At 58.4% G+C, this 22,038-nt stretch overlaps 1 protein-coding gene across 1 annotated transcript in view; it reads right to left on the bottom strand.

Moving 5' to 3' along the window:
• RBFOX3 (RNA binding fox-1 homolog 3) overlaps nt 1–22,038 on the bottom strand; it is a 409,370-nt gene that overhangs the window by 174,718 nt on the left and 212,614 nt on the right. The window contains exon 3 of the mRNA XM_041727166.1: nt 5,575–5,681. The gene's annotated coding sequence lies outside the window, so the exon portion shown is untranslated. The remainder of the gene's footprint in view (nt 1–5,574; nt 5,682–22,038) is intronic.

The raw sequence follows: 22,038 nt of genomic DNA on the forward strand, positions 1-22,038 counted from the left end.
AAGTGGAGAACGGGAGAACCTCACGGGAAAACAGGTTTCCAAATCCGTTTTGTTGCTATCGTGTCACGATTAGAGGAAGCGCACACCGAGCGGCATGGCTCACGGCAGCCGAGAGACGGGAGCTGCCCAATGTGTGGACGGGCGCCCGGCAACCATGGTGGGACCCATCCGCAGGTGGAGCGCCACTTGGCCTTGAACACGACAGAGCTCCTGACTCCCGCCACAGCGTGGACGAGGCCGCAGGACGTGGCGTCGAGTGCAGTCAGCCAGACACAGAAGGGCGAGCACCGCAGGGCTGGTTCCACGCAGGTGACGCCGCTGGGGTCTCAATGCAGAGACAGATGGTGGGCGCCGGGGGCCAAGGGAGCGGACGGCGGGGTCAGTGATGAATGGGGACAGTTTCAGTTTTACGAGATGAAGAGAGTTCTGGAGGTGGGCGGTGGTGCTGGTGGCGCAGTAGCATGAGGGCGCTGGTGCCCCCCCCCCCCGACCTGTGCACCGACACTCGGTGAAGACGCTAAGTTTTGTTCTGTCGATTTTACCACAATTAAACATAAAGGTTTAACTGCTGGTCCGAGGGTAGTGGGTTATCAGAACTTATTAACATCAGTGTCACTAACATTGGCATACGACCCCCACCCCTGTCCTCCCCTGCTAAATTTGACTGGCTTTAAAAAAATCAAATAGGGGATCCCTGGGTGGCTCAGCAGTTTAGCGCCTGCCTTTGGCCCAAGGCGTGATCCTGGAGAACGGGGATCGAGTCCTGCGTCGGGCTCCTGGCGTGGAGCCCGCTTCTCCCTCTGCCTGTGTCTCTGCCTCTCTCTCTCTATGTCTATCATGAATAAATAAATAAAAATTTAAAAAAATCAAATAAAAGACGCATACGTCCCACGGAGCTCTCATGGTGCACCGGGCATGGGCCCAGCTCCCTGGCGTACAATTAGCACTTCCTCCATCCTGCTGACGGCCCTTCGCCGAGAATGCTATTATCCCACTTTACAGACACAAAGCATAAAGGGTAAGTCATAGCCAGAGATCGCTGGCTGATAAGAGACAGAGCCAGGCTTCAAACTGGGTGCTCCTGGTTCCCGCAGGTACCCCGTGAATACGTGCTGAGAGAAGGATCAGATCCCAGACTCGACACTGTTGAACTCGCTCTGCTTCCCCAAGAGCCTGTTTTTAGGGGACGATGGTAAGGTAGGGCGCCTTTTAAAACAAAGTAACTGGGGATCCCTGGGTGGCGCAGCGGTTTGGCGCCTGCCTTTGGCCCAGGGCGCGATCCTGGAGACCCGGGATCGAATCCCACATCGGGCTCCCGGTGCATGGAGCCTGCTTCTCCCTCTGCCTGTGTCTCTGCCTCTCTCTCTCTCTCTCTCTTTGACTATCATAAATAAATAAAAATTTAAAAAAATTTTAAAACAAAGTAACTAAACATTAATAAAAATACACCGGAGCCAAGGGGTCTTACTCAGGGGTGATGGGAACGGGGAACTAGACAGAGGAGGTGGTCATACCAAAGGCTACTGGATTATTCACTCTATAATTATATGTTACTTGGATTTCAACTCAATAAATCATTCTAAAAATATATATATTATGTACGTATTTATGTATACGATTGACTATGATTACAAATATGATCCAAGTATTCTTTTTTTTAAAAAAAAAGATTATTCATTTATTTATTTATTAGAGAGAGAGGGGGAGAGGGAGAGGGAGAGACACAGGGATAGGGTGAGCACAAACAGGGAGGAGGGGCAGAGGGAGAGGGAGAAGCGGACTCCCTGCTGCCGACGCGGGGCTCGATCCCAGGACCCTGAGATCATGACCTAAGCTGAAGGCAGACGCTTCACCGACTGAGCCCCCCAGGCACCCCTAATCCAAGTGTTCTGAAACTGAATACAAAAATACTGGTAACGTGTCTGCGGATTGTGGGGTATCCTGCTGTGTGAACACACACGAACGCTTGGCCTGTGGGTACCGTTCTCCTGGCCAGGCCCTCGCTCTTCTCTGGGTGGAGACGCCCCGTCTGGGCAAAGATGCTCTGAGAAGAGTGTCCGGCCCTGCTCCCCAGATGGTGACACCGCGTGCACTGCCCCAGCGCCGAGCCCGTGGGCACGAACTTGCAATCTGGGATTTGGGGTTTTCAGATCTGGTTTTACTCCAAGTCCTCTAAGTCTCTACGCTTCTCAGATTTATCCATCTCATTAAGTAATAAGTTACATGGCCTGGGGTCATGGACCGCCCCCATCTCATCGACATCAACTTCCCTTTACCCTTTAAAGAGAAATGATAGTTTATCCCCCAGTCATGGCTGCTGGGAGTAGACCACCTGATAAATCGATGTGATTAATGATGAATTAAATTATCATCGCCTCTCCACCGACCAGGGGAAAAAGCTTCCCAATGTGGTGTACGTATGCGTGTGTGCTTGCACGTGCGTGTGCTGTGTGTGTGAGCATGCATGGGCGTGGGTGTGCGTGTGCCGGTGTGTGCTCACATGTACGTGCTGACCCGGGAATGAAGGAAGGGAAGGCAGCATGAAGGCAGCCGTGCCACCCTCCGCGCAACTGGCTGTGACCTGGGATCTTCTACATGGGAGCCCGTCTGAATGCCCCCGAGGAGCCCACGTATCAGAGAGGCTCTTTGGAGGGTATGTTTGCAGATTCCTTTGTGGTGTGAATAATCATCTCCTAATTCCTATTTGGGAAATTAATCTTCTGGTTTCCTGAAGTGTGGCAGAGAGTTCTGGAAACAGGGGCAGAGGCTAACGCCCTCCTGGTCCTTGAAAGCACACCTGAGGGCTTGGGTAAGTAAATTAGGATACCTCTATGCAGTGAAGTGAAACGAGGTGAAAATCCACCTCAATGCATGCTCCTGAAGGTGCCTTGAAGCAACAATGACAACAAAACCTTACAGGGTCACCTGGGTGGCTCAGTGGTTGCACGTCTGCCTTCGGCTCAGGGCGTGATCCCCGGGGTCCTGGGATCGAGTCCTGCACCAGGCTCCCCGCGGCCTCATTGGCAGTGGAGGGGTCCCACGGGGCTACGTGAGGCTCAGGCACAGGAAGAGGTGTGCGCACCCCACAGAGCTACAGGCCTCTTGACAGAGAGAGGGGAAGCACCCCCTCCCCACCTGGCTCCTGCTCACGGGCCAGCAGGCCCCAGAGCACGAGGAGCCCTGCTCTGGTGCCCATCACCGGGTGGCCGAGGTTTGCTCCTGTCTTTCATTCATTACTCTTTCTTTACACCTGACCCCAATTCCCCCAAAACAGAAACAGATAAGAAGCCCTAAAAATATCCCCCGAACGACCAGAAGAGCCAGAGACGCAGAGCTGTCACGACGGGGTTTGCTCTCAGTTCTGAGAAGATGTACGTTCCCCGTGCCTCCCCACCCTAACGAAGGCACAGTCCTGGCCCCTTGTCTGACCGCCCTGGACAGACCGTGATGAAAGCAGGCACAGGGGCCACCCCTCCAGCCTGCCCTGAACTGAGCAGAGGGACGAAGCGCTTGGAAAAGCTGCCCCGCCAGCTCTTTCTGCCTCCTCCCTGGCCCGTCTTCCTCCCACTCAGCCCGTGTGGGCCGTGGAGGCAGCAGGGCGGGCATGCAGCTCTGAGCTAAATAAACTCCTGAAGGGACTGTAATTCCACAGAGTGGCCCTTGCACCTGTTCAGCCTGAATCCCCTCTCTGCCCCCGGAAAACAGCCGCCCTGCCCTGTGAGGGGGACACACGACCAGGCAGGTATGACCCAGCAGGCCATTGAGGCGGCCTGCTGTGGACACCAGCGCCTGGCCCGGGAAGCAGCAGGAGGCCGCCCAGGCTCTGCCCTCGTCAGCTGTCCCACTGGAGCAGCTAGGGACAGTCGCATTGCGTAAAACCAGCAACATCTACGGTCTGACTTCATTTCCACCGGGTGAAACCCAGAGGGAATTTACCCAACAGGGGCTGGAAGCTCTGCAGAGAACTTTCTGACAGCAGGCCTGCAGACAGCGGCTGCGGTGGCCGTGTCCCCAGGCAGGAGCCTCAGCTCTTTGGGGTGGCGGTGACCCACTGAAGGAGCACAGATCCTAGGAGTGTGCCCACACAGCACCAGGCTGGGAACAAATGGGATGGGGACAGAAGCATGCCCTGGCCCGAGGGCACTCTGGAGTGTCAGCTGATGATGTGCCAGCCGGGGGTGGGGGACAGCCTACACGTTTATCTCGAACGCCAGCCATAGCCTTGTGCAGTGGACACTGTGGAATTGGGTGTGAGCAGCCCTGGGCACCCCTGTCTTCAGGGAGCTTCCCTGTCCCCTCCCTGCTCTGTTCCTGGGATGCCACTCTGAACAGGTGATTCTAACTCAGGCCAAGCTCTCCTTGCTACAGACTCCGGGAGCGGGGGACAAGGTGAGGAGAGATGCGTCCTGCTCGGTGACCATCCCAACGGCCACGTCCCCCCTCCTCTTCCATCCTGCAGGTGCACCAGGGCACCAGCAGAAACCGATGGGGATGTCATGAGGGTGGGAAGGGGGAGGCAGGAGAGGGCTCCCTGTCTCCTCCAACCACCCAAACCCCTCCTCTGCCCCACCCGGATGGCAGCCTTTCCCACCCCCGTGCCTCCACCATCCCAGCTCCCTGGAAGCCCAGAGCCCTTCTCTGACATTGGTCCCCAGACCTGCTGGCCTGGCATCGGGCCTCTGGGTGGAGGAGGATGGGGACTGGCTGGGGAGGAGGGAGCCCTGGGCCCCATCGGCTGCCACTCTTGGAGAGTCTAAGAGAGAGTTTGGCCCCAGGCCCTCTTACAGGACTTTTCTTTTATATTTATTAACCCACTTTCTCTCTTGGCATTCGGAGCCATGAGGAAGCCTCAGCCAAGGCTATTAATAGGCGGAGGCCATCCCCGGGGAGGAGAAGGAGCGCATACCTACGGCACAGGTGCCAAGCATAATAAAGGTTTCAGAGTCTGTCTAAATATAGGCTGCGGCCACGGTGGGGAGCAGAGGGCGGGCCTCGGGGAGCTGGGCACAGTCTGCCCTGATGCCTCCTATCACTGCTGCTTGGGCAGGGCCCGCGACCCGTGCCAGAGCTGGGCCCTGCTGGGAAGAGACCTGGCTGTCACGCGGTGCCTCCGCTCCAGGTCGGACCTGGTGGGAGACGCCAAGGAAGGGATTTGCAGAATGGCATGCAATATGAATGACTCCTGTAAACAGAGTTTAATAAAAAGGCAGTGAGGGAATTTATGGGCAGCCCAAGGATGATTAAAATTATTTATCTACTTACCTCCCTTGCTGGCTGATCAGTCTATTAATTATCTATTATACACTCGCTGATTTGCATTTTAGTGGATGGGCCTGAGCAACAGCAGGTGAAAAACACAGAAGGGTTGAGGGGCCATGTAGTGGGGGCAGGGAGGTGGGGACCCTGCTCTCTACCAACCACGGGTCCCCCAGCTGACGCCGCATCGCCACATTGCCCAGGTGCCACCCTGCCGCCCCCAGCCCCCAGACGCCGCAGCCCCCACCCCCGCCCCAAGGCCTGATCCGTGAACCGGCTCCAGGTGGAGCAGAAAGTGGGACTGGAAGGGGTACCCACCTGTTTGCCGACGGACAGCTCCTGGGACAGGTTCCCGGCCGGAGGGGCCTGCGACCAGCTCGGGGGAAATGCTGGCAGGATCTTCCTCTGGCCGTTCTGACTTAACGCTGCATTTGGAAAAGAAAACACGAGAACAAAACCATTTTCAATCTCTGAATATCTGAAGTGCATCAGACGCACGCTCTCCCGCGCTCTTGATTAAAAATACCACAGGACACAGTGTCATGGGAACGGCATCTTTTGAACGCTGCAGCTGAGGACTCATCGGGCTGGGAGGAGTTCTAACAAAGCATCCCTGCTCACACCTCGAGGCTCCCAGCCGCTCGCTGCTGTCCCGTGGTGAGACGCACACTATCAGACCGGGCCCCGGGACCCGAGGGGAGGGGGCCTGTAGCCCATGGGGTCCGGCTGGCAACGAGCAGAGCAATGGCGGGACGGCCCGTGGTGCCGGTTCCCAGCGCGGGCCCCAGCGCTCCTCTGTAGGCAGCAGAGCCTTGCTGGGGGCAAGTCATCAGCAGCACCCCCATCACCAGGCTGGGCTCCCCAGCACCGGGCCAGACTCCCGGGGTGTGCGGCTGACCAGGACCTGCTGTGGGTACGGACCTGCAGTCTATCTAGACGTTTAACCTCGCTCATCAAAACCTGCTGGCTCACCACGACCAGCCAATTCCTTAAAACAAACCTCTTTTCTTTACTGATCCATCCATCCTTCCAGCCGTCATCCATCCAGTCTCTCTCTACCGTACAGGTAGATATAGGCAGACTGGCAGATTGGTAGCTAGCTCCTAGTGGTTCTGTTTTTCTGGAGAACCGTGGCTGATTCAGCACCTCTGCGGCCTCTCTGGCTTGCACCTCTGCAGGAGCTCAGCCCTTCGATGGCTCGGAAGGGACAGAGGAGGCAGTGAGGGGCCAGCCATCTCTGGGGTGCAAGGATTGCAGGGTCACAAGCCCAGGGACACGATGGCCCCGACTCCCAGCCCAGCACCAGCCTCCTCGTGAGCCTCACAACCCACCCCGGTGGCCAGAGCGGTGGTTCCTGACATTTGCAGGACAGTTGTCCCCACACGCTGTCCTCTGTACCCGGCCCAGCGCCCACCCACAGCCGGCTTCTCAGTCCCGATGATGTATCAATAACTGCAAAGCAAAATGCCACAGTTAGCAGCGCTACTGTACTGTGACTGATGGTTTTCAGAATCGATTCGCAGGGTTTTGTGTGTGCAAGGAGGTGGGGCCGTGTCCCCGAAGCTGGAGCAGCCCCCAGGAATGAGGCACACCAGGAAAAGTCCCAGAGACAAGGAGTGCGGGAAAGCCGTGCGGGGGGAGATGGGAATGGGGCGGATTTTTAGGAAGGGGGACTGGAGACGCCCAGTGTCACAGAGAACAGGCGGGGTGAGCACCATCCCGAGTCCAGGCTGGGCGGTGACGACACCAAAGGGCTTGGCCTGAGGACCTCTGATGGGGACAGGGCGTGGTGGGCAGGGACAGATGGCAGCTGGCCCTCGGGTGACAGGACTCTTCCTGGGAGGGAGACATGATGCCCGTCCCAAGGTACTTGCTGGGCCCAGGCCAGGAAACCCTCCTGCTCAGGAACTCGAGATTTTATTGGCTTCATAAAACCAAGCTGTTGCCCCTGCCTGGTCCTCCTCTGGCTGGAGTAGGAGCACACGTGAGGGGTGGTCCTGCACCACCCAGGGAGGGGGGTGGCAGGACAGACGGGACGGGGCCTTAGGACAATAAAGGCTCCCGGAACCTTCTTCTGGCTGCACCTGGTGACCTTTCCAGTGACCCTGGAGGTCAACAAGTGCTTGCTGGTGCACCTTGCACCTGAACCTGGGGAATCTGGCCCAGGACGGCTCGTGACTGCCACCCTGTCCTCGCCCTTGCTACGCTGAGTCTCTGGGTGACTCAGTTTCCCTGTCTGCAACGTGAGTTCTTGCACAGCCCAGGAAACCATCCAGAGCCCACTGCAGCAGGGTCACTAGGCAGCAGCGTGGGTGGTCCCACCCCAGGCGCTGGTTCAGCAAAGTGCCAGAGAGGGAACAGGAGCCCGGGTCTTGAGCCCAGCAGATGCCCCCAGACCAGGAGGTGCCCCTGCCCGTTCTCCCCATCCAGGAGCTACCCCGTGGCCACGAGTGAGTATTTCCAGCCTCTGAGCAGAGGCAGCTATTTCTCCTCCGGGCCCCCTATCCCCCTCTTCTAGGACAGTGTCCCTCCATTGCTTCTGGGGACCCTGGTCCTGCCAGGCCAGGCTGAGAGTCAGGCGGCCAGAGGGCCTCAGAGGGCAGCAAGGGGTCACACCTGAAACACGCTTGCTCGGCCTCTCACCAGGGAGGTCGCAGGCCAGGACTGCTCGTCAAGTGGGGCTCACAGAAAGGGGACCCAACAGGGAAGCCCAAATGCTGGCAAATGGTTCCCTACGCACCCCTCCCCTCCCTTCCGTCCCTTCTCTCTTCATCTCTTTTTCACAAGTACACTGGTTTCACTTCTTGCCAAGGTACAGCCTGCTTCCCAAGTGGGAGAGTCCAGCCCGCACACGGAGGAACCGAGGATTCAGACGTGGCCAGTTGCCATCTTTCCATGCCCGCAGGGAGGCACGCGGGCCAAGTGGTGATCTCTGCGCCCGTGAGGATGCGTCACAGAGTCGGGGCCAGAATCCAGAACTTTCTGAGACCCAGCCACTCACGGCCAGGTGCACCCACATCCCCCAGGTACAAGGAGACACGTCCCAGACAGGGGCATCCTCTGCAGTAGCGATGTTTTGCCAACAACCAAGGGGCCACCAAGGAAAGGGCGGATGAAGACAAAGTAGCCGATCCCTAAGGGAGGTTCCCACGTGGCAGAGAGAGACAACGGGTCGGAAACACACACGCCAGCAGGAAGGAGCCACGACGCTCGATGCTGAACGAATGAAGCCGTTCTCAGGAAGAGGTCACATACGGGAGCTCTAAGACGCTCTATTCGTTACTCACAGTCGTGTGTGTATAAATGCGTTTTCGAGGGACCAGAGTAGTGGACGCTGAATCCACGTCTGGGTGTGTGTGTCGGGGGGCAGGGATGAGGCTGGGAGAGGTCAGAGGGGACCTGACCTGCCTGCCCACCTCCTTTCATTTTTCAGGAGATAATGCGGTATAGCTACACGTTAACAGGTGGAGGAACACAGAAATTTATTATTTATTATATTCACCTTAATTATCAAAAATTCCCCAAATTTCCTTTGAGATGAATGTGGTTGGACTGTGAGCCCCTGGAGGGAGCAGGAGACCCCGAAGATGCACGAGTGGCAGCCGGCGGCACAGTCCTTCCACACTCTGATGCCACAGACTCGCCAGCGGCCCTGAGGGCCTGACACATGGCATGTGCAGCAGCACAATTCTGGAAGGAGCCAGGTCATTCCCTGCCACTGTCCCTCCACTTCCAGGGCCATGAAATTGCATCTTCAACTGCCCGCAGAGGTTTTCCTTATGTACAACCAGCCCGAGCAGAGGGGAGGCCTCATTGCACTGGAGACGAGGGCTGGGGCAGGTGGTGGGAACCACGCGCTCCAACACTGCAGACGCTAGACCACCGGTGCTTCCCTGAACTCAGGGGCTCTCACTTTCCTCCGCATGATGAGAGCAAGGGAAAGGCACAGCGCCCCGGGCCCCCGGGTCGGATGCCAGCAAGTTCCGGGCGCTGAGATGGCTTTCCCTGCCCCTGGCAAGCAAACCTCTTCAAGCAGATAAGGCATCAGCCCACCTCCCCCTTCCTGCAGCTGACGGGACCGTGGTCCTGGCCACAGGCGGCCGACTCCTCCGTGTCTCCGGGCAGGCCTTCAGGAGAGCTCGGGACAGGACCCTGCCTGGCCAGAAACTCATTCAAGGCGATTCCCCACCGCCCACCAGAGCCACCATCTGCCGGCTGCCAGGAGGCACTTCCTGCGTGTCCTCGGGGCCTGCGTGGCCGGCGCACCCTGGCGAGCGTGCTGCGGGGGGCAGCTGCGTGCCCAGCCAGAGCGCCGTGGGGGGCAGATGGGCGCCTGGCTCTCGCTTTAATCTCACACAGTTACACGTTCCGTGTGACAAGCTAATAAAAGCTGCACGATCAAATTCCAGGTCATTACTCAAGGAAAGAGACCCCTCTGTGGTCGACAGCGACGGTTTCAAACCAATTAAAATAAGCCTGGCGTTTCTGCGGGCTGCCGTGTGCCCGCCACCCTGGAGGTCTCGGAGGGCCCATGCGCGCGATGAGCAAGATGCACGAAATGTTAATGGAGACGTTAAATGCCACACCGAGGGGATTCTGGTAAATAAGGCCACTAGCAAGAGGCTAGGGGGAGACGTCTCCTGAGCTAACCCTGGAGGAAACTTCAATAAAAACGAGATTGGATTGAAAACAATGCAGTCTGCGAGGGATGGGTCTGCTGGCAGAGCTGGGAGGTCGTTGGGGGAGGAGAGCCCATCTCATTTCCTAGTTCCCTCTGCAGGCGTGCGTGCCCCCTGCCGCCTGCCAGGACCCGCAGCACCCTCTGGGCGGGCCGGGAGGACTGGGGCAGGATTCGTCAAGTGAACGCTGGAGAGGGCTGGCGGTGGTGCTGCGTGGACGATGGGAGGGGGCGGTCTAGCGGTGCTGGGGGGCCAGGGGCCGGGGGCCGGGACAGAACCAGGGGGCGCCGGGGCCGAGAGGGCGTGCAGGGCTCCCTGAGGACATGGCTCTGTGCCCAGTTCACAGTTGTCCGGCAGCTGCTCTGAGCTCTGCTGGGTCCTGTTTCGGGAAGATGCAATGTCACCCATGAAACAGACGGATAAGGTTTCGAGAAAGCGTGGCCGGTGCCCAGGCTGGGCGAGAAGGGGAGCCCCGGGTGCAGGCTCTCGCCAGGCTGTGTAGCTCCGGGTAGACTCAACCCGCAGGTGAGGGCGACTCCACGGGGCCAAGGCGGTGCTGCTAGATTCTCCCCGCCGGGACAGCCCGCGGCCCACAGCTCTGCCCCGACGCGAGGGAAGGGTCTCCATGCAAAGAAAGGGAAAGGAGGCACGGGGCCAAGGGAAGGGCAGCAGGGCCCTGCTTGGAGGGCCGGACCTCGCCGCCTTGGGCTCTTCCTCACGCAGCCCTCACCCCCACGGCCGCCGTCCCTGCACACCTGCTCCCGTCCATCAGGCTTTACAACTGAAACAACAAACCTTCTTCCAGCTACACTCACCACAGTTAGCAAAGAGAACCACCGGATGCTCGGTTGAATTTGAAATTCCAGATAAACAGCAAATGATGTTTCATGTTTTTTTGGTAGAATATATCAGGCAAATATTTGGGATGTACTTATAGTACCGATTATTCACGGTTTATCTGCAATTAGAATTTAAGCAGGCGCCCTGTATTTTTACTTGGCAGCCCTAGCTGTCCAATGGCTCGGCACAGACACACACACACACACACACACACACACTCATGGACATACACACACAGGCACACACATCCTTCAAAGAAGAGAGAGGAGCTGACACTCCACATAGACCGACTGGAGGCCTGGCGCTTCCCCTCTCCCCCCTACACTATGCTCTCCTTGAACCCCTCTGGCCCCCCATCACTCCCACTGCAACCCCCGTCACGCCGGCAGAGACACTGGGCCTCCGGGTTGTCACCTGTCAAAGGCCACCCGGTGAGCACACAGCCTGGCTGAAAGCAGACCCGGGTCATTCATGTTCTGTAGTCTGCACTCCTTGCACCTAACCAGAGCCAATGCATCAACTCTTAGATGTTCATTTACAAACAAAATGGCCAGGAGGACGCTCCTATTGATTCTGCGGTCAAGGCAGTGGACGGTGTTGGAGGCCTTGGCGCAGGCCCATGCCAACTCCGGAGCAGGGATGCCATCAGGTGAAGCCCCCTGTGGTCGGGGCTCGCTCGGCTGCGAGTGTGAGGGAAGATGTTGGGGAAGGTGCATCCGGCTGCAGTTTGGAGCCCTGGTGGTTGGGGTCCGCCCCGCAGTGCTCCGCAGGCAATCACGTCCTGAGCTTGCATGGAAGCAAATTACAGTGTGTGTGAGGCAGGGCGTTCTCCAAAAGAGGATTTTTTTCTTTCTCCCCTGGACGCCCAGAAAGGAGACGGTATTGGTGCCTTTTTGGGTTGAGAAGGTGGACTTGAGATTATCGGAAAACTGGCAAGGTGTCCCTGACCTCTGACTACTCCTTATTAACTGGTTGCTTCTCAGCCAGCCAGCAGGTGGTTTAGACACTTGAGACGTCAGATTGCATCTTAAGAAAAAAAGATCACAATCTTTGAGGAGGCCCAGGGGAGTCACAGGGTGACATGTGTCGTCATCGTCTATGTGGGCCACCCTCTTGGCGAGGAAAGAGACCAGATCTGCCCTTGACGTCAGCAGCACGGCTGGCACACCAGACACTAACTTCCGTGTCTTTATGGGTTGGTTCCATGATTCTTCCAGGGACAGAAGTCACACCTACCACTGCGTCATTTCCAGAAAGGTCTTTTTTCCCCTCCTGTTTTCCAAACGGTAGTCTCATGGAAGCGAGAACCTCCAGCACATCATTCAACAGTCAGCCTTCATCCCATGGGCCACTTGCCAGCTGTTGGCCAAGTTGGTGAGCAGAGGACCCCCCGAGAGCTGTCGGCCGGAGCCCCTGCTGGCACCGTGGCTAATGCCTCTCACCAGTGAGGATCGGGGTGACCCAGGGGTTTGCTGTTGACCCAGTGGCCGTGTAGACACCGCCTGGGATTGAGGAAGCCAAAGGGAAGGGGAGGAGGCCTGTGTGGATCACCCAAAACTCCAACAGAGGACAGCACTCCTTGACTGTCAGAATCCAGAAGCGAAAGTGCCAAGGACAAACGAAACGGGATGGTTCGCTAAGCAAAACAACAGCGAACGCCCGCGTATTCCCACAACCGTCACCTCCACCTCCCCGCGTCCTCGGCCTTACAGTCAAGACACAGTCTGGGCGCGAACGTCGTGATGTTTTCATTATCTGCCTGATGGGGTTTTATTGGAAACATTTGTGCCAAGAGCTGCATTTTGAGATTTCCCATGTAAGGAGGGGAGGTGTGGTGGGGGTGTGGGGGGGAAGAAGCCGCCGTTGGATTTTTGGCTCCTCCGGAGTCAGCCCACTGTAAGGAGCTGATTCAATTACAGTCAGGTTGTTGTTTTTAGGTGACCTAGTTCCCGGATGGTTTTCCCTGCTTTTCTTTCCTGCCACAAAGTTTTGACATATTGGAGCCAGGAAGGATGAGAAGTGACACTGTGTCACCAAAAAAAGGCCCGGGGGCCCAGTGGGCCTCAGCAGAAGGGAAGAGAGCTGGTGGGGGCGAGAAAGAACAGTGGGGCAGGCTCTCCCCGGCAGCAGAGATGAACCAGTCCACCCCTCCCTGCAAAACTCAGGCCAGCCCGGCTGAGCAGTGACTGCCCTGGGCCCCTCTGCCCAGTTTCTGGGCACAGCACTGAGGATCTGCTCACTGAGGTCCCCTCGGAGAGAGAGCAGCCTGGGCTGGCTGGGGGCGTCCTGTGGTGCTGGGCCATCGGGGTGGCCGCAGGCTCCCGGGACAAGGCCAGCTTCCTGAGGCCATGGTGGGCTCCTTCCTGTCCACAGCAAGTGTGGCCGCTGGAGGGTGTGCCCGGGACTCCCTCCCTGCGTCCAGGGCCTCCTGGGGACACGGAGGGTGCGGCTGGCCGCGCAGCCCATCATCGGGGCCAGCAGCCCTGGCCCCAGCAGCCCCTGGAGGAAGGGAGGGCCCCCTGTGCCTCAGTTGTCCAGCAGCATGCACGTCTTCCCGCTTGAAGAGCAGACTTGCACGCTGGTTCAGTCCATCCTCCTGCCTCCAGACAGGACCCTCTTTGTCCTCGGTTATGAGAACGAGCGCTATTTTGAGATGCTTCCCAGCGAGGAGGGCTCCACGCCCTGCCTCTCTTGGCAAACTTTTCCCAGATTTAACCCACCTTGCCTGCCGGGAAAAGTCCTTCCTCTGATCTGCCCCCAAATCCTTCACTGTGAGCCCTGAGTTCATCCCTCACATCCCGCCCATCCCTCCAGGACCTTGCAGGACCTATGGAGCCTTCGACATAAACACTGTGCCTTGCAGCTGTCTCTGCCGGCCTGTCCTGCGGGCGTGCGTCTTTCCCTCTAAAACCTTGGAAAGGGGTCGCTGCCGTCTGCAGCGGCAGAGGCTCTGCAGAGGCGCCCGCTCCTCCGTACCTGCTCCTCCGTACCCACCTGGCTCCAGCCACCACTGGCAGGTAAGCCAAAAACGGGCTCCTCACGCTCCGCAGGAGAACTGGGCGCGTTCTGCCGAGAGATCCCCTCGCAGCACGATGGCTCCGAGATGTAACTGGTGGTGCAGCTGGGGGAGACTGTTTGCAAATGCGCTGGGGTCCCAGCGAGCAGCAGGGCTCGCTGCTCTGACTTGCGGCCTTTGTTCTTCAGTTTCAAATGGGCTGAAAACCCAGGTGGTTTTAAAATCTTACTGCATTGGAAGGAGGTGCTGGAGCCTGGGGCACAGACGGATCCCAGATTCCCATCGGCAAAGGTCCAGTGACCTTGGGGGCCCACCTGGTGTCCTCCCTCTATGGCAGGGATAGCAAGGAAACAAAAAGCCAAGATATTCTCTGGCTGCCGCAGCAGGTGTTGAAAAGGGCTGCCCAGCAGGGACCCCGAGGCACCCTGGGGCCCCGTCCTCACGCACCCCGCCCTGGGCTGAGCAGGACACAGAGGTGCTTCGAGGTGCCGTGCGCCAAGTGTGGGCTCTCCTGGGGCCTCGTCCTTAGAGAGGGAAAGTCAGAGGCAGGAAGGGGGGGTAGACAAGGAGCTGAGAAGGAAGAGCAGAGGGGCCGAGCACAGAGAGGGAGACAAGCAGAATCAGGAGCCTGACCTTACAGGATCTGTATTCCAATACACGAGCTAAAACTTACATTGTACGACTTGTTCTCGACTTTACGTGCACGTCTCTGATTATTTTAAAGGGTGCAAAAAGTGACACAGGAAACTTCGGGGTCAGGAGAGGAGTGGGTTCAGATGGAGAGATACGGGGCTGGGAGGGGGGCGAGGAGGGAAGGAGACACGGGCAAGGGCCGAACGCGAGCTGTGCCCTGGAAGCAGCGATGGGTGCAGGGGCGGCAGGAGGGGAGCACGCCAACCGCAAAAAGGGAGGGAGAGCAACCCGGCGGGCGGTGGAGCGGAGGCAGGGAGGTTATGGTCTCCCCGAGACCGTAATGCTGAAGGGTTGGTAAGAACGTGCCAAGCCATTAAGTGAGATGGCACAGGCAGCGTGCCCAGGCAAGGTTCCCAGCATAGGGTCCGTAATAAAAGTTAGTTTGCTTCCTCTCTCCTGCCCACGTGGAGTGTATCCGACTGGGGGCAGTGGATAGAAGGAGTGAGGGCCTGGCTTCTAAGAGGAGCTTGTCTTCCCAGGAAAGAGGAAGCGTGTGTCGGCCGGCATCCTAAGGCGCCAGCAGCCGACCGTCGTGACACCCAGGGTTGGGGTGCAGGGGAGATGCACGCAGGTACCAGCTGCCGAGACGGGTGTTCCTGAGCAGGGTCCAAGGGGTGTAGAGCCCCCAACTGCACCTGTGTGCACCCACACGCATCTTCTGGGGACAAAACATCCAGAGTTGCCCGGGAGGTCCCCAGAGGGGGTTTCCAAAGCCCCTTTCCTGGAAGCCCCCTTCCGGCCCTAATGCCAACTGTATACACAGCCCAACTGTAAAAGCACTGGGTGTGGACGGCCCACCCCACACTGTCACGGGTGTCCGTGTGCAGGTAAGGACCCCTGAGGGTGTGTGCAGGAGGGAGGGCAGTGAGTGAGGCAACCAGGTGGGCCTGCATTCGTTTGCTGCAATCCCTTCCCCAGATGGGGGCTCAGTTGTGCCCCAATCCCCCTTGTCACCAGGACTGGACATAATGTGTGTGGAAGGCACACAGCACAGGTGTGTAACCGCAGAGGCTCCGCGGTTGTTTCCCATGATAGCCAGCTCAGGAAGAGAAACATCGGGCCAGGACACCCGGAGCCGCTCCGTGGGCGCGGAGAGCCAACTTCCAGGAACTGGGGTGTCTTGGTGTTTGTGTTAAGTCACTGCTGCCACAGATGGATGCGCGCCCACGCTCATCACAGGCCCCAGGGCAGTTTTCCCTGGGACCGGGCCGTGAGAGCTACTTGCCGGGCATCAACCGGTGGTGAGCTGGGTTCCTAAGCCCCACTCCCCTAATCTAGAACGCCGGGGGCCAGTGAGAGCGGCACGTTCTGCACCCAGAAGGGCCCGTGGCCGCACCTGCCCGCCCACCTGGCCCCTCCCTCCAAACCTCCGTGTTCACTCCTCACTGTCCTTCTGTGCTGGATGCCACCAGATTGGAGAGGAGGCGGGCACCCCGCTCAGTGCTCTCCTGCACCCGCCAGAGAGGCCCGTATGCTGAGAGCTGCTCAGAGAAGTGTGTTCGGCCCCGGCCAGAGGTGCATGGAGCGCGGTACAACGTGAGCCCCAAGCAAGGCTCCAGCAGCGCCCGGATGCAAGCTGAGAAGGAAGGCTGACTGTCAAGCTGGCGAGGCAGGATGAGAACTCAGGACCTTGCGTTTCCAGGCTATCTGCAAATCTTTAGGTGGGCATTTCAAGGAGGGGTTGAATCACCCGAGTGCGTTTGTCGGCAGGTGCGGGGGGGGGGACCAGCCTGTCACACAGCGCGCCCCTCCTCTACGCCTCCCGCCTACCAGGTGTTGGCAGGTGGGTCGGGCACAGGACTGATGGGTGGTGAAGAGCATTTCGGCCTCCCTCTCGGGACCACTCTGCGGGCGCCTCGAAAGAAGCTGGCTTGGGAGCCCCTGTGGCCGTCACACCCAGGAGGGAGCTGCAGAGGAGACTTCCTCTGTTTCCGGAGTGATCCGCCATGGGCCAGTGGTGGCCCTGGAGCTGGCTGACATCTGGCAAATGAGTGGAGGGTATCGCGTTAGTTTCCAGGACACGCACGCTTTGCTCCGGGGGGACCCCGGGGGCCCTGAGGAAGCCTCCGAGGTGAACTCCATTTCCAAGGGTTAGTGAAGAGGCACAGCACGCACCAGGCTTCCCCCTTGACAGCTCCCCTTTCTTGGGGGGAAGAGCATGTGGTTTGCCTCCTGTCTCCTTGAAGGCAGCCCCTCCGGTGGGGCAGGGGCCGGGGGCGGGGGGAGGCGGGCCGCTGACCCCAGCAAGCACTTCTGTGGATGCACCTGCAGCTGTCTGCCCGTGCCCCTGGCTCTGCTTCTCTGAGAGCCGCCCCCACCCCTGTCTGGAGTTCAGAGGAGGAGGGCGGGAGGCCCTGGGAGTGGGAGGTGTGGAGGGGAAAGCGGGCAGCCTGCAGGCAAAGCACCTGCAGGAGGCAGCCTCTTGGTCACCGCCCTCCCAGCCCAGCCTGGCTGCCTCTGCGTTCAGACAGGGAGAGAAGGCGGGGGAAGGCCCTGTGGCCACGCAGTGTCGCCCACGCAGGCCAGGGTGGGGCCACGGGCCCATGGATGGCCCTCTGTCTTGGCTCTATGTGGAGAGAGGACCGGCCGGAGAGGGGAAGGCTCCCCGTGTATAAAGGAAGGAAAGTCTGCAGCAAATGCAGGGGTGAGACGCATCCACCATGTAGAAGCAGCAGGCACAGCGGCTCTTCCTACGCAACGTCGAAGCCTTTCCATAATGCCGAGGCCTGAGCCACATGCCCCGCCCCCGATCCCCCACCTTGAGCAACAGGGCCCCGGCCCTCTTCCTACTGTGTGAACCCCCATACCGGGAAGGACTAGTCGGAAGGAACAGAGTCAAATGAGGCATGGCTGCAGGTGAGCCGCGATGGGCGCATCACCAGGGATTCCACAGGTGGGTCTGGGCAGCCTGCTGGGTTGTGCTTTCCTGGACCCAAGTGTGGTAGGAAACTGGGGGATGGCTCGGGCCATCTCATCCAAAGATACATTTACTTAACCTCAGAGGGTCGTGTGATCTCGGCACGAGGCTGGGGAATCTACGTATCCCTAAACGTCAGCTACCCGGCTGTTGATACACTTCCCCCAACCAAACGTCCCCTTGACTTCAGTCCTTGGGATGGGGACTCCTTACAGATGCTCCCTCGGGACCCACCCCATCCTGGGATGCCACCACCTGCCGTCCCCTCAAGATGAAAAGGAAACAGGAATAAACAGAACGACAAAAATGTAAGTACAGCTGCGGTGGCGCCTCTGCCCCCCACCCCCGACTCCCTTTGCCTCCCTGTGTTGAGCTCCAACCTCCCGGATATTTATTGTTCGTTCCCTCCTAAATCATCCCTGACGGCTGGACTGCTCGCACTCCATCACGGGCAGAGGCTGTGTGGAGTCACTGTTCTGTTTAGCTTGCAGAAAAAGGAGCCTTGTAGGAAAAACCCACCCGGGAGCTGTCCGTGCTGAACTCCGGCATGATGGACGATTATGGACCATCTGCACTTTCAGAGGGGGATGAATTTATGAGCGGGAGAGACAGCTAGAAGAGTGTCCATTACTATAACTCACGGCCCTCTTCAGAGATATTCTAATCAGGCATCCTTTCCCCTCCTGCTGAAAAGCCCCGGTTAAGAACTGGCAAGGGGGGAATCAATTACATATTTCTGGGGTGGATTTTCCTGTTTGTTTGTTTGGGTTTTTTCTTTTTTTTTTTTTCTTTTTGCCCAGAGAGCATGGCCATCACAGGTTTTGGGGGGAAGGGGTCTCAGGGGGCTTGGGGTGGGGTGGCTGGTGGAGGGACTCTGTGCCCAGCAAAGCACGTTGCCATCAGCCTTTTCTTGGTGCCCCTGTCACACCACCGCTCCCGAGCTCTTGCAACTGGTGTCGGGAAGATGGGAGGTGCTGGCATGTCCCTCCCTTCCCAGCCTCTGTGCGGATCTAGTTGAGATTTACTGACAACCAGGAATCATGCAGAGGGATGCAGCAAAAAACTATCTGGATTTTCCCAGGAGGCTGTGCAGTTTGATATTTATGTGCGGCACAGAGGAAAGGAGAGGAGGGAGCCTCGATGGGACACCAGCCCCAGGGCAGGTGCTGAGCTGGATGCCTTCTGCACGTTGATTCACAATGATCTTATTCCTGTGTTAGAGGTGAGAGAGAGAACTAAGGCCCGTGGATGGCCCAGGCCCATCCAACCCTTCTCAGCCTGTTGCCTGGAGGCCCAGGGGACGCTGCAGAACTTGTCCCTGCCAGAGGCCGGGAGCCCTCCACCTGCAGGATGGCTCCTGCTGGCATTCACCTCATCTGACCACAGCCTTGTCACAGGTACAAGCACGTACTTTCATTCCCATTTTAAAGATGAGGAAACTAAGAAAAAAAAAGAAAGATGAGGAAGCTGAGGCCCAGAGTGGTTTAAAGTGGCTTCCTTGAGGCCACTCAGCTAACCGGCAGTCCAGCTGGGATGGAGCCCCCACCTCCTGGCTCTGTGTCCAGCACCTGCGTGCTTGCCTCCCCAGGAGGCTGCTCTGAGCGCAGCCACCCCAGAGCATTTCCCTCCATGGGGGCCATGCCCCTCCGGGAAGGGTGGTCGCTGGCAGAGCCCTTGAGAACTCACCCCTGCGTACAAGCTCTAGGACTCTAACCACAGGCCGTGGAACTCAGGGGGCCACTGCCTCCTGCCAGGGCCCTGCCATCCTCCAAGATGCCCAGCTCAGCATCAGTGAGTCCTGGAGTCAGGCCTTAACTGGGACAGGATCAGGTTGCAGCTGAAACAGCAGAAGTTCAGCAGATTGCTCTTTTGTTGCTTTTATTTATTTTTATTAATCTTTTTTTTTTTTTTAAACTACACTTCTACTTGCCTCACCCTGGGAGCTCACCTGTGGCTTCTTCAGCTGGAAGAGCCTTCTGTTCTTACCACTCCACTCTGTTCTGGTCACCCCGTGGCTCTATCACCGCGACCATCCAAGCAGACTGAGGACAGGACCCCACCTCACACGGGGCAGTCAGGATTTTGCAAAAAGGGAGGGAGAGCAACCCGGCGGGCGGTGGAGCGGAGGCAGGGAGGTTATGGTCTCCCCGAGACCGTAATGCTGAAGGGTTAGTAAGAACGTGCCAAGCCATTAAATGAGATGGCACAGGCAGCTCACCTGAGCTGAGCTGGCTCTTCAGGGCATGGGAGGTAGTCAGGTGAGGAAGGCGGGGGAGGGCTCTGCCTTGGGGACACGAACGCCGGCGGGGACAGGGGCATGCTGTCCACGTGTTTGGAGCGGGGAAGGCAATGGGGTCAGACTGGTGAGCAGTGAGCCTGCCGGTGAGGGACCCTTTCCTACACGGCCTTCCCTGAGTCCTCTCGCCCTGCAGAGTCAGGGTGAGCCCCACGCGGGCCTCCCCGCCCATCACAGCGGGTCTGACGGAGGGCCTGCCTCTGGACTCATGCGTCCAATAGAGGCTGTGACCAGGGAGAGGGTCTATGGCGGAGCCGTCCAGGGGCGCACCTACGAGCACGTGTGGTTTGTGAGCACTTGAAAGGTGGCCGGTCGGCTCAAGGGGTCGACTTTTTAACAGTATTTCATTTTAATTCATTTAAGTTTAAAGGGCCACGGTTTTCAACAGCCCAGTTCTGGATGGTGAGCTGCCCAGAACAGCCCCAGGGTCTCAGGCTGCCTGACCCCATTAGGCACTGCCTGAGGGCAGGTGTTGACAAGACCCTCAAGTTCTAAAGCTCCGAAACCTGAGCAGACCCCCGTAGCCGAGTCGGGAGCGAGTAGATCTCTCCGCAGCCTGAGACATTTGGCTTCCCTGTGAAAACAGCATTGACTTGATGAATGGCCGGTGCCTGCACTTTGAGAAATTAAATTCTCGGCTTGGACTGAGCAGCGTGGGGGTAACCGTGGCCGGCCAGGGACGGGGACAGGGCACCGGGAGGGAGCCTACGCAGAAGGGAGCTAAGGTTCTGAGCCCCTGATGGGACTGGGGGGTGGGGAGGGCAAGGTGGGCCGGGAGCTGAATCAGCAGGTGCCCCAGGCATTGGCTGGAAAGGGCCCCCGAAGAAGTCAAGAGCAGGAGTGCAGGAAAGGAGCCACACGGCGCAGAGGGGGTGGGCAGGGGGCTTGGCAGGAGAGAGACCTGGCCCACGCCCACCTAGCATATCCCAGACCCTGGCCCCCGAGGCTCCACCACTGCCTGGAAAGGGGTCTCTCCAGGGCCCATCACACCAGCTCTGACCTTCCCACAGAGCCTTCCCCACCGCAGACGCAGGAGAATTTATGAACCCCCGTTATTTGCAGCCCAACTCTGCTCTCCATGGAAACCAATTCCCCTCCTGCTTCATTATTGCTATTATCTTCATTAATGCTTGATATAATGTCGTGTCCATTATGGCCATCCCAGGGGCTCCTATAAAGGGCCGTTTCCCCCAAACCTGCCCTCCACCCCCGGCCAAACTCCTGCAGGCAATCCTGTCCTCCTGCGGAGGGGGGCAGGGAGGAGAGGGCTTCACCCTCCGTGCCTCTTCTCACACTGTAAAAATTACTGCCAACGATATTATATGGTCACGCCATAAACTCAAATCACCTCCGAGAACTTCCTTCATTACCACCTCACTATATAATCCAGCAGTTATTCCAAACCTGGTGTCCTCTCCTCCTTCCCCTTGCAGGAAGCTTTGCGGGCCCCGAGGGGGCTCTAAAGAACATCCTCTGGTCCGTGCCTCTGTCTCACAAAGCCCAGGAAGCCTGAGGCCACCCGGGGCCTGACGGCTGCCCCCACCTCTGTCTTCAGGAAACAGGGAAGCAGAACAAACGCTCAGGTGCCCCTGCCCACTTCTGTTCTAGAGTTGCCTCCTCACGGCAAGCCTCCATCTGAGGTCTCGCGCCCCTGTTCCTCCCCGCTCGGTTCCCTCCCTTGGAGAAGTGGCAGGGGTGCTGTGTGGTTGGGGGCAGTATGGCTCCTTCTCGGGCCTGCAGACCCGTCAGCCCTGACCTCTCCCCCCGATTTCCAGTGCGTGTCTCCCTTCAAACCTCCAAGTCAGAGCCTGAAGACCACGCCACCCACCTGTGCCCACCTCAGGGGAAGGGCGCCAGGACTCTCCTCTGCATCTGCAGCTAATGAGCAAAGTTGTCCTGAAAAATGGGCCGTCAGATGAATGCTAGAACTACGTGTGCGTCCGTGTGTGCTCACGTCTGCATGACTACACACGTGTGGTCATATGCGTGCACGTGTGGATGTGCTCACCTGCATACATACGTGTGTGTGCATGTGTGCATTCACTGCTCCCCACCTGAGGCCAACCCCACCCCGGGATGGATGCCTTCTCTTTCTCCCATCGTCCTGGACCCCAACAGAGGGACCAGCAGGTGGCCCTCATTTAGGGGAAAGTAGAGTTTAGGGTGTCATGCTGGTTTAGCTGCTGGGCAGAGGTTTCGCCCCCTGCCCTGGATCGTTCTGGAATTGCCTTAGGACCACCTGGCAGTCCCCTCGGCTGTGCCCAGGTTTCCCCACACAGGCCCCAACCTCCCGGTGCAGGGATGCTGTGGGCTGTGGTTTCCTTTGACGCTGCAGGGCCTT

This window comes from Vulpes lagopus, chromosome 12 (genome assembly GCF_018345385.1).
Source record: "Vulpes lagopus strain Blue_001 chromosome 12, ASM1834538v1, whole genome shotgun sequence".
Classification (NCBI taxonomy): Eukaryota; Metazoa; Chordata; class Mammalia; order Carnivora; family Canidae; genus Vulpes; species Vulpes lagopus.